A 20,677-nucleotide genomic window follows, 5' to 3' on the forward strand; every position below is an offset into this window, starting at 1 on the left:
TTCGCGTTTCTTTCATGATTGTACTTTGGAGATCTTCAAGGCTTCCTACCTGATTGACTTGAGTCCCATCCCTATCGGGGATGTATGCATGATTGTCGAAATTGACTAGCTGAGTAGGTTTGGAGTTGTGATCGATTGTAGGAGACCACTAATGGTGATTCGAACCCCAAGTGGGCGAGAGAAAAACATTTATGACTAGGGTACCAAGGTTAGATTAGCTTTAGGTTCGGCTACCAGGGCGAGACAGTATCTCAGGCATGGATGGTCGGGTTACGTTGCATATGTGGTTGACACTCAAGATGAGGGGAGATTTTTTGTTTTAGATGTGCTAGTGGTCAAGGAGTTTCTAGATGTTTTTCTGAAGGAATTACTTAGTGTGCCGCCCATGAGAAATGTAGATTTCAGGATCAATGTGATCCCTGATGCATCTCCTATTACTAAGGAATTGTAATGCCTCGCGCAAACACAGATGCAAGAATCGTCCTCTCAGTTTCAGGAGCTGTTGGGAAAACAATTTATCAGACTAAGCAGTTCACCCTGGGGAGCACCAATTCTATCCATGAATAATAAGGATGGGTTTCAACGTATTTGCATTGATTATCATGAGTTAAACAAGTTGGCAGTGAAGAATTGTTACCCACTCCCCTAAGATATGAACTTTTCGATCGGTTGTAGGGTGCATCTTGGTTCTCCAAGATTTATTTGAGGTAAGGTTACTATCAGATAAAGGTCAGGGAGGAGGATGTTTAGAAGACAGTGTTTCAGACTCATTATGGTAATTATGAGTTCGTGGTGAAGCCATTTCGGCTCACCAATGCACCGAAAGCGTTTATGGATTTGATGAACTGGGTATGCAAGTCGATGCACGTTCGTTCAGTTATTATTTTCATTGATGATATTCTGGTCTAATCTGTAACAACCCGAAATTGTTCGTCGCCAAAACCTGTTCTACCCGAAAAATTCGTCATTATTAAATTCGTTCCGTTTTCACTTTGGGTTAAAATATTTAAACTTATATGTTTATTATAATTTAATGAGTATCTAAACCACTCAGGAACTCACGTAATTAGCCCAAAAATAATTATTCCACAAGTTTTAGAAACGTCCAGGCTGGGCGACGGTAACTTAATCGGGTGCAACCAAAAGCCGCGTTTAACATCGGTATCGGGTAGAATTCCACTGCGTCCAAGTTTTAGGACCTATATAAACGTGTTTTAGCACCCATTTGAAGCTTTTTCCTTCTCTCTCTACTCTCTCTCTCTCTCTAACCTCTCTCCTAAATCCAAAGTTTAAGGGTCCAAAACTCAATTTTAAGGCCTCAAATCTCTAAGGTACCTTCCTAACCTTAATGTATAGCATCTTTAACCTTCAAATACGAGATTGAATCATGATTTAAGGCCTTGTATATGAGTTTACGGCCATGGAATATGCTTAGGCCGTAAACTCATAATAAGTGGGTTTTTAAGCCCTAAAACCCCTCCTAAGCACTATTGGACTTTAGATATGGCTTAATGGCTTAATGGCTTAATGGAAAGGACTTATAACATTTAAAACATAGTTTTTGATGGATTTGAAGGTGTTTACGGCCAAGGCACATGCTTGGGCCGTAAACTCATATATATGGGGTTTTCATGCCCTTAAACCCTTCCAAATCACAAACAAGGCTTAGATATGACTTGTAGAATAATGGTTTTAGCATTTGGACACTTTAAACATGATTTTTGGGGGACAAACAAGAGTTTACGGCCAAGGCATGTGCTTGGGCCGTAAACTCCTCTAAAAGGGGGATTAAGTGCCTTTAAACATGTCCAAATGCCTTGAAACTCAACCAATGACCTTGTGGTAAATCCTAGAATCATCTAAAAATGGTTTGGAGACCTTAAACACATCAAACACACTACATATAGGAGTTTACGGCCTAAGCACATAGCCTTTGGCCGTAAACTCATAAACACGTGTCAAAATGTCCCTAAACCACCCCTAAAGCCTTGGAATGAATTTTAGAAGTCCTTACAAACAAGTTTTTGGCATTAAAACACATGGAATTACTCTTTAAGAGAGTTTACGGCCATGAGAGGGGTCTCATTGGCCGTAAAGTCCAAAAACCCCTTCAAAATTTCATACAAATGCATGTAAGGTCTTGAAGCAATTTTTAGCAATCACATGTGATTTGTTTTAGCACCAATTAACACCAATTTCATGAGTATTAAGGAGTTTACGGCCAGGAGCCTATGCTAGGCCGTAAACTCCCATAAATGTGTCATTTTTATGTTAAAAATCCATTCCAAGACTTTGAACCAAACCTAGAAAAATTCCCCTAAGTGTTTGAAGTCATTTTTGCCCATATTTGACCCAACCATGAGTTTACGGCCGTAAACTCATGGGGAATGGTTCTTGTGGCCATAAACTCCTTAAGGAGTGTTCCTTTGATGTCCCAACTCATTATCCTAACAATATGTGTCCCTAAACGCCATGCGGGTCCCTCCAAACACTTGTATCGGGGTGTTTTCGCGACTAGAAACAATTGTCCTTATCAAATAACCCATCTAAGTCCTAATTAGATACAAATGTGTATCTTTACATTATACTTAGGGACCTCGTGTATTTACATGCCCCGGATCAACTCTTAGCATCCAAATCGTCACATTTCTCGTCCGGTGAGTTCATACCCCTACCCTTTTTCAATGGTTTTTCAATGTTTTCAGGGGGAATACAAGCAAAAGTACAAGAATATCTTGTACTCAATCACATGATTTCAGTTAAATGGTTTCATAATTGTACATTTTAAGAATTGAAAACCTTTTAAACAAACTTTTTTAACTTGCAGTGTTGTTTGTTTTTAACCCGATTTTCAATTCTTATTATACACTGTTATATTGTGTACTTTGCATTTGATTGTTCACACTTAAACTGATAGAATACATAAACCATTGTAATGTCTGTAATAAAACACTAAGGTTCGAGTGTAAAAGACAGACTCCATTAGAAAACATAAAACATCTATATGTCCTTAACAATACACCTAGGCTCGAGTGTGATAGATAAATACCATCATAACACACAAATTACTGTAATGTCCTTAATAATACACCTAGGATCGAGTGTAAAGGACCATAATCATTAAATAACACCCAGGTTCGAGTGTAATGTCCTTAATAATACACCTAGGGTCGAGTGTAAAAGGACAGCCATCATTAAATAACACTTAGACTCGAGTGTAATGTCCTTAATAAAACACCTAGTCTCGAGTGTAAAGGACAGGTACGTAGAATATAATCAGTCGTAAATACTACCTTCCTAGTCGAAAAGTAAAGTGTAATCTTAATGATTGGAGACAAGTCCTTGTAACACTTCCATGGAACGAGATAGTGGAGGACTAACCCTGTAACCAGAATCTCCGTTCATAGGAGAGCGTGGCTTGAGTGTATAGATCTATACGGGACTGACTATCCCACACCTGGCTGCTAGCTACAGCCGAACCGAATGGTTCAAGGGTGACAAAAGTCATAAAAAGGATATTGACCATGGTCCGAGTCATATCCAGTCTAAGTATGGTTAAGGACTCGCAATCTAGATTATTAATGTTTTAGACTCAATTGCTAGCTTTATGTGCGTAGTAAAGCTAATGTATATTCAAGAATGACAGACTCACACACACACAGTCAGGGAAACATGGGGTTTTCCTGGAGAGAACATTGAACATAATCAGAACTGGTAATGGTACACACACATACAGGAAAACATGGGGTTTTCCTATGGATAATAATGAACATAATCAGAATTGGTAATGATACTCACACACATACAGGAAAACATGGGGTTTTCCTATGGATAATAATGAACATAATTGGAATCAGTAATAGTCCACACTTACACACATAGGAAAATATAGGATTTTCCTGAGTAACAGTAGTTTGTAATTAGAAAAGTGCAATAAGTTAAATAACTAATTTCTACAAATCATAAGAACAATCACGTTCTCACTGTACATCTTTTACTATACAACCTGGGTTTGGTAACTTAACTATTAAGAAAATATGGGATTTTCTTGGATAACCACTTTTTCAGGAAAACAAAGGAACTCGTACATTTTCAGAAAAACTAACCGCTTATGAACTCACCAGCTTTATGCTAATTTTCAAACCGCTTGTATTCTCAGGTCCGAGTTAGACAAGTACCCGAAGATCCTTTTGTGCGAAGACGGAGTTCTCAGAAGACTCGTTTCGTGTTGTTCATATATACTATGTATCACTTGTATAACTTATGCTTTTGAAACAAATGTAAAACTTTCATATATGTAATGTAATGGTTGATTTACTTTACTTACTATGTACATTGGATTTGATACTCGACGTGGAGTCAACCCCGGAAATGTTTCCGCCTTCGGTTTTTGGGGTGTGACATAATCCAAGACCAGGGAGCAACATAAGAAGCATCTACAAGTGTTACTTGGGGTACTAAGCTAGGAGAGGCTTTATGCTAAGTTCTCCAAGTGTGAGTTTTGGTTACGAGAGGTCCTGTTCTTGGAATACATCGTCAATCGGAATAGGATTCTGGTCGATCTGGCCAAGATTGAGGCAGTTATGTAGTTGGAGGCCCCAAAGTCCCCATCTGAGATCAGGAGTTTTTTTGGGGTTACTAGGTTATTATTGGAGTTTCATTCAGAATTTTTCCAAAATTTCCATCCCTCTGACTTATTTAACGAAGAAGGGTGTGGATTTCCATTAGGGACGTGAGCAACAGGGTGCATTTGATACTCTGAGGCAGAAAGTATGCAAGGCCCCGGTATTGACCCTTTCTGAGGGCGTTCAGGATTGTTTTGGTATTTTGTGATGCGTCATTCATGGGTTTGGGGAGGTACTCATGTAGCGGGGCAGGGTCATTGCATATGCATCCAAGAAGTTGAAGCCTCATGAGGTTAGGTATCTGACACGCGATTTGAAGTTGGGGGAATTAGTGTTTGCTCTCAAGATTTGACATCACTATCTATGTGGGGTCCATTGTACCATCTACACGGACCATATGATCTTGAGATATTTTAATGATCAGCCAAATCTAAACATGAGGTAGTGCAGGTGGCTTGATGTAGTCAAGCATTATGACTGTGAGCCACAAGGAAGCTAGTTCCCCTGTTCGGGAGCTCTGTTTGAGGATGAGCTTCGAATCAACAATCCTGGATTTGATTAAGGAGGCTCATATCAAGGAAATCAGTTGGGATAATTGGAAGAAAGAGAAGATTAGTGGCCATATTGGTAGATTTGTGATAGATTTTTGCAGGCTTATAACCTGGTGTGGCCGGGTTTGGGTCCCAGTTTTAGGTGGGGTCCGATAGACATTGATGGAGGAAACACATAAGTCCAGGTTCTTGATTCACCCTAGAGCCACGAAGATGAACTGATACTTGAAGCTTAGCTATTGGTGTCCATGCATGAAGTGAAAGATAACATGGTATGTGGAGAGATGCTTGACCTATCGGATGGTCAAGGCAGAGCACCAGATGCCGCATTGCATGTTGTGGCCTTTGGAAGTACCCATGTGGAAATAGTGGCAGATCACCATGGATTTCATCACTATGTTGCAGAAGATGGCCAAGCGATTTGATGCAATATATGTTATTGTTGATCGCCAGACCAACAGTGCCCATTTTCTTGCCATATGAGAGAGTTCTTCAGCCGAGACTTTGGTCGACACATATGTGCACGAGATCGTTGCTCGCAATGGTGTACCAGTTTCTATCATATCTTATCGTGGTTTACGGTTTACATTTTGGTTTTGGCAGAGATTTCATGAGGAGTTGGGTATGAGACTGCATTTCAGCACTGCTTATCACCCACATACCGATATTCAGAGTAAGTGGACTATTCAGATACTTGAGGATTGATGAGGTCTTGTGTCATTGATTTCGGTGGAAATTGGGACTACAACCTTCGCCTAGTTGATTTCTCCTACAAAAAACGTCTATCATTCCAACATTGGTGCACCTCTGTATAAGATTTTATATGGGATGAAGTGTTTGTTGGGTTTTATGTACTCTAACATCCTTATGGTGCACATACAACCCTAATGCTTTGGATATAAGTTTTCTCTAATTATACATGAAATATTCATTTTCCAAAGCATGAAGCCAAACTAACATGCAAAGGTGATATTTGAATCATAAAAAATAGTTAGAAGATTACCTTGTGTAATATCTTGTAGAATCTTGGCCTTGAAAGATCTCAGCATCTCAAGTGTGATGCCTAAAACAAGTCACAAACATCAATAAACAATTAGATGAATATGAGAGAGATTTATGAGACTCTATAATTGGCTAGCTCTTCTTAGAATACAAGGGTGTCCGATTTTAGGGCTTAGGGTATATATTTATAGTGTAGAATTCCAAGAGTCATATGTTTAACCCTAATTCTTACACTTAAGCTTATGATCCAACAATTGATTTGGACTAACACTTCATGGGCTAACTCATAAGCGTAGCCCATCACAAATCAATCATGGATCATTAGCCCAAACTATATATATATATATATATATATATATATATATATATATATATATATATATATCACTTATTTACATAACCAGTCCCCGTTAATTTAATTACTCTCTTTTGATCACTAAATTAATTCCAAATTAGTTCTTGATCAATACTAATTAAATAATGCGATTTCTCAAATAATATATGATTCCTATAATATATTAATAAATCATGAATAACCTCTTTCTCAAATATCCATCTATCAAATTGTTCTGGTAAAGGCAACTCGAAATGGACCATGCTACTATCGGGTCAAGTACATAGTAATTATAGTTATAGGCTTAGACACCTAATCCAATAGTCTCCCACTTGGATAAGTCTAATAACTATAACTGCCAATGTATCTTCAAAATCGGATTAGCAATCGTAGCTCTCAAAAAGCCGTTGTCGAACTCTGATGCATCCATTAGATAAGGGATCATATAATCCTCTGTTCTTCAAGATATCATGCGGAAAAATACATGGAACATAGTCATACTTATTGTCCAACAGTTTGTTTCCCGATTTCTGATTTGTTTGACATAGAAATTAATTGAACACATCAATTTAGCTCTGACCAGTCCCATCACATAAGTCAAAAAAAACCATTAAGGGATCCAAGATATCGCTTTTAATCCTCTTAGGATACACGGAACAGATAAACTTCGACTAATATGCTTGTACTAACTAATCGTTAAATCATAGACAGTAATACGTTTTATAACATCAAGTTATTGATGTGGTTTCGTACAATCAATGCACAACCAAATCATAATCAACAACTCATATATCTTGGTTTGAATACTATACGATATTATCATCTCATAAACACTCGTGATAAATTCCATGAAGTGATTCATGTGAGTGTGAGTTTAGTCCAATACTCAAATCTTATTTCAAGAGCACTCATGAATGTTTTGCAGCAAACTTTTGAAATGTCTAGCACCTTAGACAATTTTACAAAAACTCATTCATGACAGTCTTCTTCCATAACCTACTTCCAAAGTATCATCGACTGTGGATAGTTTGAATAATCTTATTATTCTGGAAGTCAAAACATGCAAAATGAAAAATAGTAAATAATTGACAAAAGATAGTATCTTTACTTATAAATAAAACTCCTTTTATTCAATAATCAAAAATCAATTACATTTTAGCTATTACAAGTTTCTAAATGTCTATCTAATCATTAAAACTAACATCGTCATTCAGCCCGATACTCCTAGCGTGCTACAAGTGCTTAACCCTACTAAGTCCCTTTATAAGGGGATATGTTGGATTCTCCTCTAACGATACCCCTTTCATTACGAGGAGTCCTTCTTCTACTTGATGTATTTTGAAGTGATACTTTCTATCGATATGCCCGGAACTGCCATCATCCCTTGGTTCCTTGGCTAAGCCGACCGCACCATCGTTGTTACAGAAAATCTCCATAGGCTCCTTTATAGTTGGTACAACTCCAAGGTCTCCAATGAAGTTCTTTAGCCATATTTCCTCCTTTGACGCTTTGCTTGCTGCAATGTATTCTGATTCGCATGTTGAATCAACTACAATCTCGTGTTTGAAACTTTTCCAAGTTACTGGTCCTCCATTTAAGATAAATACCTAGCCCAACTGAGAGCGGAAATTATCTCTGTCGGTCTAAAAGTTGGCGTCACTATACCTTGTCACTCTCAAGTCATCACTCCCACCCGAGAGTAAGGACCCAGTCCTCAGTCCTCCGTAGGTACTTAATAATATTTTTTACTGCAGTCTAGTGAGCTTTACCAGGGTTCCCTTGATATCTACTAACCATGCTCAAAGCAAAGGCTACATTAGGGCGAGTACATGTCATAGCATACATGATTGAGCCAACTGCAAAAGCATATGGTATTTGACTCAATTCTGCTATGTTAGCATCGGTACTCGGACTCTAATTCTTACTCGGTTTGGTATTGCTATGGATAGGTAATTCTCCTTTCTTGGACTTCATGCTGAAAAGTTTCAACACCTTTTACAAGTAGGTACTTTGACTAAATCATATTATCTTTTGCTCCTATTTCTCAATATCCTTATCCTTAGAATGTAAGCTTGTTCCCCAAGGTCCTTCATAGCGAAACACTTTCCAAGCCAAGACTTAACCTCCAGTAAGGTTGAAATTTCGTTTCCTATGAATAGTATGTCATCCACATACAATACCATAAAGCATATATACTCCCACTAGCTTTGACATATACACAAGACTCATCCTCGCTTCTTGAAAAGCCAAACTCTTTGACTTTCTCATCGAAACAAAGATTCCATCTGCGAGATTCTTGTTTTAATCCATAAATGGACTTCTTAAGCTTACACACTCTATTAGGGTACTTTGCAATGAAAAAAATACTCTAGCTAACTCATGTAAACGTCTTCAGCCAACTTCCCATTAAGGAAAGCGGTTTTCACATCGATTTGCCATATTTCATAATCTTGAAATGTAGGTATAGCTAGCATCACCCTTATAGATTTAATCTTTGCTACTGGTAAGAAGGTCTCTCCATAGTCAACTCTAGGAGTTTGAGTAAAGCCCTTTGCAACCAATCACGCCTTATAAGTGTGTACTTTCCCATCCATGTCGGTCTTCTTCTTGAAGATCCATTTGTAACCGACCGTCTTACGACCTGGTACATTGTCAACCAAGTTCGAAACTTGATTGTCATACATTGACTGAATCTCGTTGTCCATCGCCTCTTTTCATTTTGTAAACTTGGGGCCTGCCATGGCTTCCTTCTAGTTATTAGGTTCATCCAAATTTATCAATGTACTATCACTGATAAACGTATAACCTTCAGGTATTATATGAAAACCATATAACACAGGTGGAACACTAGATCTACTGGAACGTCTCAGAGGTACGGACTCGTCAATCTATTCAATAGGAGTTTCCTCCTTAGGTTGAGCGCTAGTGTTTGAGGTTCCTTCATCACTTAACTCTTGAAGCTCTTCAAGGTCAATTTGCCTCCTACTATCCTATTGTCATATGAGTTCTCTTTCGCGAAAAACCCCTCTCCTCGCAATGAAGACAACATTTTCACTCAGTATATAGAAGAGATATCCAAAGGATTTATGTGGGTAGCCGATGAAAATACATTACTCACTACGAGGTTCGAGCTTGTCGTGAGTCTCTCGTCTTACGAAATCCTCGTAACCCCAAAACTTGATATGTGCTAACGAGGGAACCTTCCCTGTCCACATTTCGTGAGGTGTTTTGGCAACCTTCTTAGTTGGGACTAGATTAAGGATATAGATGGCAATCTCTAAGGCATACCCCCAGAATGAGATAGGTAACGAATCTCGACTCATCATGGAACGAACTATGTTCAACAAGGTACGATTGTGCCTCTCAGCCACACCATTAAGTTGTGGTGTCCTAGGTGGCATCAATTGTGAAACAATTCCACATGCCTTAAGATAGTCGTGGAACTCGATACTAAGATACTCACCACCTCATTCAGATCGGAGCATCTTTATCTTCCTGCCCAATTGATTTTCCACTTCTTGATTAAACTATTTGAACTTTTCAAAGGTTTCTGAATTATGCTTAATTAAGTAGACATACCCATATCTACTATAATCATCAGTAAAACAAACATAGAAGCGGTTAGCACCCCTTGTGGCGGATCTGAAAGGTCCATACACATCTGTGTGTATGAGATCCAACAAACCCTCACCCCTTTAACAAGAACCATTGAAGGGTGACTTGGTCATCTTTCCAAGTAAACAAGATTCACATGTGTCATCCGAATTTAAGTCAGATGACTCCAACACTGATTTTCCACTTCTTGATTAAACTCTTTGAACTTTTCGAAGGTTTCTGAATTATGCTTAATTAAGTAGACATACCCATATCTACTATAATCATTAGTAAAACTCACATAGAAGCGGTTAGCATCTCTTGTGGCAGATCTAAAAGGTCCACACACATCTGTGTGTATGAGATCCAACAAACCCTCACCCCTTTCACAAGAACCAGTGAAGGGTGACTTGGTCATCTTTCCAAGTAAACAAGATTCACATTAGTCATCCGACTTTAAGTCAGATGACTCCAACACTCCATCCTTTTGGAGTTGGGCTTTGCACTTCTTGTTGACATGTCCTAGACGACAATGCCATAAGCATACTTTATCCAAACCATTGGACGAATCAATATGCAACACATTATTTCCTAAGTTATCTATAACCATCACAGTTTCATATATACCATTACAAGGCAATGCTTCAAAATAAATTTTAGCATTATAATAAGCATTAATACCACCAATCTCATTATTAAATGATAAAGTAAAACCTTGTTCATACAAACCAAGGAAAGAAATAATATTTCTTGCCATATCAGACGGGTAGCAATAGTTATTCAATTCTAAATTTAACCCACTACTAAGCAATAAAGAATAAAATCCAATCTTTGTGATAGACGACACTTTCCTATTCCCCATGATCAAGTTCATCTTCACTTGCTCCACATCCCTACTTCTTTTTAGACCCTGTAAATTAGAACAATTGTGAAAACCACATCCTATATCAAGGACCCAAGAAATAGCATGTGATGAGTTATTAGACAAAATAATGTAAATACCTACGAAGGTGGGCTTGATCTTCCCATCCTTTATATCCTACAAGTATGTGGGGAAGCTTCATTTCCAGTGCCCTTTTTCATGACAACGGAAGCATTCTACTTCCTTTGGATTGGAAGAGGGTTTAGTAGAACCAAATTTGGTCCCACTAGAAGAGGATCCATTATGGGACTTTCCCTTGTGGCTCTTAGAAGGAGGCTTCCTCTTCTTTCCTTTCTCATATCCAATTTCCAAGAGAGGGGCAGCAGTAGTAGGAGTAGGTATGTCATAACTAGCCTTTTTGGCTAGGAAATTCCGTCGTCAGGTAAGCAAGGACTATTGTGAGAGTTGCGCTAACCCATTTAAGTGTACAATATGAGTTCTTAATGAGCCATGTAGTGTTAGAATGCAAATCTCTCCAAGTATGCGAAATCTCTCCCAAATCTCTCCAAGTATGTGAAATCTCTCTCGTATCTCTCCAAGTATATGAAATCTCTCCAAGTATATCGAATCTCTCCCAAATCTCTCCAAGTATGTGAAATCACTCCCAAATCTCTCCAAGTATGTGAAATCTCTCCCAAATATCTCTAAGTATGTGAAATCTCTACCAAATCTTTCTATGTACCTTCCTCGGTCGAAAACATCTCAAAACCTAAGGAGAAAACCAAAAAGGACCCTCTTGGTCCATAACCCTCTTGGTCCGGAACCCTCTTGGACTGGAACCCCTCTCTACTTGGGAGCTTCTGATGGATTCTTGAATGCCTTAGTTGCTTCAGATCTCCTCGCATGATCCGGAAGAGTTAGCTCCGAAAGACCTCGCTTAAAGGCTTGCTTCGGAACTTCTGGCCAACCTCGCACCTCGGTCTGGATCTGATAGCTTCGCATCCGAGGGAAGTGCTCCGGAATTGATACATGACATTGGAACTCGCCTAGTACCTTCGAAACCCCCCTTGCTACCCACTTCGGACCCTTGCAAACTTAACCCTCCACTCCGGAATTTGAGATATAGCTTCGGAATTCACCATATGACTTCGGAATTCACCTTTTGGCTCTGGATTTTGGACTATTTCGGACCATTTCTTCATTTTGAGGCATTTTGACGTCGGGATTCCCAACAAGGAAGCGGTGGGTGAAAGTAGACATTCATTCAATCGCCATTTCATATGCAATTTTCTTACACCCCCCCCCCCCCATATAGACCGGCTTCGTGAATAAGGCTTACTAACGGTATTCCAACTCATAGGTAATTATCTTAAAATTTGGCAATCATCATATTATTGGATGCGGATAACCATTACCATATCATTAAAAACAAATTTTATGAACCAAAACAGTTTGTGGTAATGATCCTAATCCAAAACAGGCCAAAAACTCGAAAATTCTGCCAACTGATATTCCAACTCGTCGAGCCAGGCTATGGACTCGTCAAGTTCATGGTCAGATCATCCAACTCGTCGAGTTCCATGAGGGGAATCGATGAGTCTAACAGTTAGACAGCAAAAATCACAAATTTTCAACTTTGAAAACAATACAATTGCATCTATATAACAGAAAACACCCATGGCTCTGATAACACTGTTGGGTTTTATGTACTCTAACATCCCTATGGTGTACATACAATCATAATGATTTGGATCTAAGTTTTATCTAATTATACATTTAATATTACTTTTCCAAAGCATGAAGCCTAACTAGAATGCAAAGGTAATATTTGAATCATAAAAACTAGTTAGAAGATTACCTTGTGTAGTAGCTTGTAGAATCATGGCCTTGAAAGAGCTTAGCACCTCAAGTGTGATGCCTCAAACAAGTCACAAACTCCAATAAACAATTAGATGAACACGAACGAGGTTTATGAGACTCTAAAATCGGCTAACTCTTCTTAGAATACAAGTGTGTCCGATTTTAAGACTTATGGTATACATTTATAGTGTAGAATTCTAAGAGTCATATGGACTAACTCAAAAGCTTAGCCCATAACAAATCAATCATGGATCATTAGCCCAAACCATATGTATCACTGATTTACATAATCAGTCCGTGTTAATTTAATTAGTCTCTTTTGATCACCACATTAATTCTTGATCAATACTAATTAAATAATATGATTTCTCAATTAAAATATTATTCTTATAATATATTAATAAATCACAAATAACCTCTTTCTTAAATATCCATCTATCAAATTGTTTTGGTGAAGGGAACTCGAAATGCACCATGCTACTATCGGGTCACGTACATACCAATTATAGTTATAGGCTTAGACACCTAATCCAAAAGTATTGTAATCTGATTTGCTGAGGAGAGGTTGGCCACATGGTCATATGGAGGAATGAGGTGGTTATCCAGATGACGAACCTTATCCACCAGATCAAGCAGAGGTTACATACAACTCAGAGCGAGTAGAAGATTTATGCCAATAGGTGGCAGTCCAAGCTAGAGTTTTACATTGGGGACATGGTTTTACTGAAGGTATTGATGGGTTTTGAGCATAACAACATATCCAATGTGTGCATGCAACCCAAAATTGATTGGATCTAAGTTTTCTCTAGTTAAACATGAAAACAATGAACACAAAGAAGAAACACTAGGTTCTATGTATAATAATCGAATTCACGCAATTAGGATCATAATACATACCTTGATTATTATATCGTAATAACAATATAAAACCTTGTAGATCTCAAACTTTGAGCAATTAGTGTCACAAGCATCACACCTCTAATGGCTCACAAACACACAATGCAAGTAGATGCCTTTGAGAAGGAGGAAGGAGGTTGAAATTTCGTTTTTCTTCTTCTAGGATAAAGTGGCTGAAATATGCAGAGGTAATGCTCCTTAAATAGTTAGGTTGCTTAGCCCCAAAGCTAGGGTTTCTAGATGGAAAATATAATTTCTAGCTTAGGCCCCATTCAGCCCATGGATCCACCACCTTAAGGCCATGGACGAAATTCTAAGGGCCTCCCATAGAAATTCCATCCAACCCCACTTAGAGTGATCCAAGAGCCCAAACCACAACTATTAATTAATTGCAAAACAGCCACTGTACTTTTAATTAATTCTTTTAATCCCAAAATTAATTCCAAATTATTTTCTAATTAAATAATATTTAACAATATGATTTCTAATTAATATATTATTTCCATGACATATTAAAAAATCATGTATTCCAATTTATTATCCCTAATAATAAATTCTTCCTCTTTCTCAATTAATCATCCTATCTAGTTGCACGTGTGAAGGCAACCCAAAAGGACCATGCCACTGTCAATTAAAATACATACCAATTATAGTTATGGGATTAGACACCTAATTGAACAATCTCACACTTGGATAAATCTGATAACTATAGTTGCAAGTATGACTTCAAAAATTGACAAGCAATCGTAGCTCTCAAAGCTGATGTCGAACTCTGACCTGGTCAGATATGTGTCCTTAGATAAGTGATCAAATATTCCACCATTCTACAAGATATCGTATGAACATGAGACATGGATTATAATCATTCTCTCTGTCCAAGATTTGTTTCCTGATTTTTGTTTCATGACTACTGATATCAGACTACTAATTGAACACATCAATTTAGTCCAGGCTTAACCAAGCGCTTTAGATGTCATCACCAAATCATCGAGGTCCCCACATATATCGGTTTTCCCATTAGGGAAAAAGGAACAAATAAACTTCAACTTTTATGCTTGTACTATTCACTCATCAAATCATGCACAACAATACATTTTATAACATCAACTTACTGACGCGTTTATGTATTATCAATGCACAACTGACTCGCAAACAACAACTCATATATCTTGGTTTGAAGAATATAAGATATTATCGTCTCAAAATTACTCGTGATAAAATCCATGAAGTAATTCTTTGAGCGTGGGTTAATCCAATACTTAAATCCCCATTTCAAAAGTAGTCATGAATCCTGCAGCAAACAATTTCTATGTCTAACCCCTTAGACAATCTACAGTCTAGTTCATGACACTCTTAATTCACTACTTACCTTCAAAAGTATGATCGAATGTGGATGTTTGAATATCTAATTATTCGGGAAGTAAAACATGCAAAGTGAAACACAATAATAACCCAATTAACTAACACTTGAATCAGTCATGCCATGTTATAAACATGCATACTATGTCTCTCTACGGTCCTTCCTTTGTGAATAGATCGATTGGACATTATTCCAATGATGCTCATTTTACAATTTCAAATTCTTATTAGAACTAGTAAGAATTCCAAATTCATTTCATCACTAAATGTGATAGGGTCTAACCTTGCATGCAATATCCATTTGTGATGACGTGGCCTAAAAGTCACAAAGACTTTGCCAACGATGCCACAAAATGCTCCATTAAAACTTTGTTACTTGAAACAGTTTCATGGTTCCGAAGCTTCAAATTCAAGATACAATTCATGAACATCTTCCTTGCATTAAGGTTTCTAACTCATATTTAAATACTCAAATATCATTATGGGAACATTTCCATATTCCCATATGACCATCGATTCTGAACACGAATCACCTCTACTCAGAATTATGTCAATATGGTCAATCTAAATATTACTATACTTCTAACTGTCCACAAGTAGCCAGTCTTTGGTAAACCTCAAATTGTTCTTGACAGTTGTTTTAACAATTTTAGTCACATCATGTTCTAGTCCCTTTCCTCTCATTGTCGTAGGCATTTGGAGAAAATCAAAACAAGTGAATATTATAGCATATGTAATCAATCCTATATCTGAAGCATATGGGATTCGATACATAATGTCTTGCATAAAGTGTAACGCCCATAGATCCGGGCTAGTCAATTTAGAGGCAATAGGGGTCGAAAATGAATTTTCTAAAAAAGATTATTAAGAATAAATAATCTCAACCAAGTTTTAGAATATTTTACAAGGTTTACGTACATATAAAGAGCGTCGAAATCCGAGTTATAATGAAGAAGTTATGGCCCGTCGAAGTTTTACGGCAAAACCGACACAGTACCGGGAGACGTAAATAGTGAATTTATGATAGAGATTCTTTTAGCCTTAGTAATCAAAATGAAATTCGTAGAATATGTTAACCTGAGAGCGTCCATAAAAAGAACGCCCAAATCTGACTTCTTATGAGGAAGTTATGATTTTTTGAAGTTTCGGCTTAGCGGTGTACAACCCGAAGTTCGAGTATTAGATCGAGCGGTTTTTAGCTGACACAACCTAAACGAGAATCGAAGATCTCATTATTAGTAGCGTAACGATAAAAAAGACAGACGAAAATGGACATCGGATAAAGAAGTTATGAGATTTTAACGGACCAATCATATCCCGGCCTATTAAAAATAAAGTCAAAATTAGTCGACGGCGTCTAAACGAAAGTTGTAGAGTACGTCTCCACCTACGCGTGGATATAAATAAAGTCAAAAACGGAGTTCTTATGAACAAGTTACAAATTATAATACATATTTACGTATTAAAATAAAGTATAAATCATATATACGTACACATATATATACATATGTATATATCATTAGAAAGGTATCGACGATGCGTCATTATAAGACTAAGGTTGAGTTTTTTCGACATTAGTTTAGTGCAAATATCGTTAAATCTATTTAAAATAGTATTATGAATGGGTGTTTAGTTGTTTATATAACCATAAGGTCATTAAATAATTATGGAGGGTAGTTTTTGTAAATTCAATTACTATAAATAAGAGGCTTGGGCTCTCATATTTCTTGCACCATTCTCTTGATTCAAGAGTCTTTCTCTCCTTATCCCCCGAGCATTTCGGTCCCTCGTGATTCAACTTCTCTTTCTGTAGTTTTAGTATAGTAAGGTCAGCGCTGAAGCGCTACACAAATCTTTCTTAGAAAGATTCAGCGACGAAGTTCTGCCCCTGCAGAGCCCGACTCCTAGCTAAAATCCCCTTGTAAGTAAGTTATGATTACCCTATTTTAAATATAGTTTATATTTAAAATTAATATTGTTATTATAAATTTATAATAAATATTTGAGCTATTATTATGACTTATATAAGTGTCGTTATAATATCTTTTTAACTACTCGCGGTACGGGGAATCTGGTTTAAAGGGCCGCATAGTATTGTTGGATTTCAGAAGTGCTATACGCCAAAATGGTCCTGCCCTCCGGTGTTTTATGTCTGGCCCCTGTCTGTACATAGTGGTTGGAAAGTATTGTTTAAACGCTTATATAATAATAATAATAATAATAATAATAATAATAATAATAATAATAATAATAATAATAATAATAATAATAATAATTAGTCACGGTAATATTAGACTAAAATCTAGTGGTGATAATACTAGGTTCCGTCGAAGGAAATTATTTTAAAGTAAATGAAGCATTGTCCGAGTACCGAGTCACCACCTTCTCAAGTGAGTGCATAGTTACTTTCAGCTTACACATAGATATGAAGTATTTTATATAAATTACATGCTATGTGTGCATATTATCTGAATACTTGCTATCTATGCTGGATGAACGTTTTATACATGTTTTCAATGATTTAAACTATATATGTATTTTATACCTACAAAATGTGTTGGGTAAAACATGGGTAGATGTAATAGTTGTTGTGTGACAAAATAAAATAATGAGAGGCCTCGTTATAGATGTTAATGATGATCCAGTTATCTAGTGGAGTATAGATGACGACCACGGACTATTCTAGACAGTCCAGTGGAACACTAGCAGGCTCGCAACCTGTAGGTGTTTATTCGAACTGTGTGTTTATTTGAACTGTGTGCTCACCAGATGTACACCATCCCCCACATGGTTGCCTTAAGGACATTTACAGCTGAGGAATCCCCTTAGCTGTAGTGTCCATCCCGATGATAGTCCTTAGACTAGGTCCCTTGTGTTAGATGTCTTAGGGACGTAAAGTGAGGATAATGGGAATGGGTAATCGGGTTTATTTGGTTTGATAAAGTTAATAAACTTATTTATTGTGGGTTGAAAACCCTATGTGCTCACCAGGCTCCCAAGACTTACCCACTTAGTTTCGTGTATTACAGGTAGTGGCGCATGAGCATAGATGTGATGTTTTTGACGAGGGATTACAGATATAGGTCTGTAGATATGAAATAATGTAGTAAGGCCTATGTTGTATTGTTTATACTTATGTACTGTATCGAACATGACATCCCGAGTCTTTTTAATGAAATACATTTCTAAGGAAATGCTTTTGATAAATCTTTATCATAATATTGTTTTGGGACAAATTCCGCAACTCTTTTATTAAAAGATTACTGTGATTTTGAAATAAAGTATAAACAAAACCAGTCTTTTCTGGCCGTGATTTTGGGGATGTCACATAAAGACATGACGCTTGATCAGTCTCTTGCTATAATATTTCCATATATCGAATTTCCTATGTTGAATCATTTCAACACGATATTCATATATGTCCAAGACTAAGCTTTATTAAATCCTTCAATCTAAACTTTTTGATTTGAAATGAAGTATAAGTGCTCTCTCCCCTATAATTCTCTATAACAAAACAATTTTTAAACTTTGCAACTTGCAAATTTGTAACCATTGTTTCCTACAAATAGTATTGCTATTTGCAACACTTAGCATAACAATTATGATCCCAGTAGCATAACAATTATGCTCCTATCTACATAACAATTACGCTGCCACTAGCTTTGACATGTACCCAGAAATGAACTAGAGTTCTACAAATCAATACTGTTGACTTTCTTTCAAAAGTTCATATTTTTGATACGTGGTGCTTTGATAAGTCTTCATCTAGACCTCTCAAGCTCATACACATTCATTAGATAGCATATGTGTGTGTTTAAACCCTTTTAGAACTTACAACGATAAGTCATGAATGTTCAAACTATTACTTTCCATTTCTCACAAATCGAACTATGAAAAGGGATGACGTAATCATATACGAATTTGAGAACGCAATTATCACCACTGCTAACCATGATATCAATCAGACTTAAAATCTACTAGCGAAAGTATTTCCTTATAATCATTTTCATGAATTAGAGCGAAAACTTTTTCCACCAAAATTTTATGGTGTATGTATTCCTATCCCTGTGAATTTATCAATTCCAACCTACAATCATAAGATAAGGTTGAGGACAAACCAAAATTAATTTTTTTTCCTTTCATGGACTGAACTTTGCTTATTCTTAATTTCTTACCATTTGGTAGCAAAAGGGCCTACCATGTCTTTCATGTTGTTTAAGAAACTCACTTCCATTGACCAATGTACTATCACTAACCAACATGCTCTGCCTTTTGCCATCAAATGAGAACCATAGAACTCACATGCATTGCCAACTCAACTGGAAGGTGCATAGAAACAAGAATGTGTCAACTGAATACGATAGGTTATAAACTTCAGGTCGTGTGCTAGTGATAACTAAAAAGGTTTATTCTTCATTGACTCTTGAAACTATTGAAGACCAATAAGACTCCCACTGACTTCTTGACATATAAGTTTCTCTTTCAGGGAACAAATCTTGACGAGCAAAAACACATATTAAAAAGTTAGTGTGGATTTTGACAAGAAAAACACTTTACTGAATTGGTCTTAGTTTACCTTTTGTTTTAACTAAAACATCATAACTACCAATTCTAAATGTGCTAGAGTAAGAAAACATTTCTACTCCACATTTCATGAGGTGTTATAAACCTAAATAGATTGGAAACGAAGTATGACTCATTAAACCATTTCACCAATATTTGATTCATCTTCTTAGTCAAACAATTGCACTAAGATGTTATTTGATGATCAATTATGATATAGTTCCATAATCATTAAGATGATCATAAAACATAATACCAAAATACTCTCATTTCCTTTCAGATTGGAAAAACCTTTATATTTCTGCCTAATAGATTCTTCATACACTTAATCTTATAAGTATAACCATATTTACTGAACCATCAGTAAATCATGACGAATAAACTTATAGTTCTTTGTGGTGGATCTATATAGTCCACATGAATTTGTACTAGATCCATTAGTCCTTAACTTTTGACTCACAGAAACATATGATCAACAAATTAGTTAGAATCTTCCATTGACAAGATTCTCATAAATCACACAATTCGAATTGTTTGACTCCAAGTTTCTATCCAACTGAAACTTGGGTGATGTGAATTCCTCTTCACTTGCTTGATTATGACATTACCACAAATGATATAATTAAGAATCATCCACATTTCACATTACTAAAAATGGAAATATAACCACCAATTTTCATAAATTCCATTGCAAGGAAATATAAAGTAAATAAATCAAAATTCATTTAATTTATAATATGCGGAAAATTTTATCCTTATAATGCAAACACATGAAAACTATGTTTCAATATATTTCTTTAGCAATCTATTAACCTATATAACTCCTAAGCATTAACTTCCAAAATATGATCATCGAACCATGCGATCGAAATCCAACTATTACGATCAGATTCAAATTACTTCTTCTTAAGCCTCCTTCTTTCTCTTAGATCCTGTAAAACATCAAAATGTGAATATCACATCATGTAATAAGAATCTATGAATAGGCACTTAATAAAATAGAGTTAGATAGTGGATGTATCTAAAGTAG

Source organism: Lactuca saligna, chromosome 4 (assembly GCF_052625555.1).
Source record: "Lactuca saligna cultivar CGN05327 chromosome 4, ASM5262555v1, whole genome shotgun sequence".
Lineage (NCBI taxonomy): Eukaryota > Viridiplantae > Streptophyta > Magnoliopsida > Asterales > Asteraceae > Lactuca > Lactuca saligna.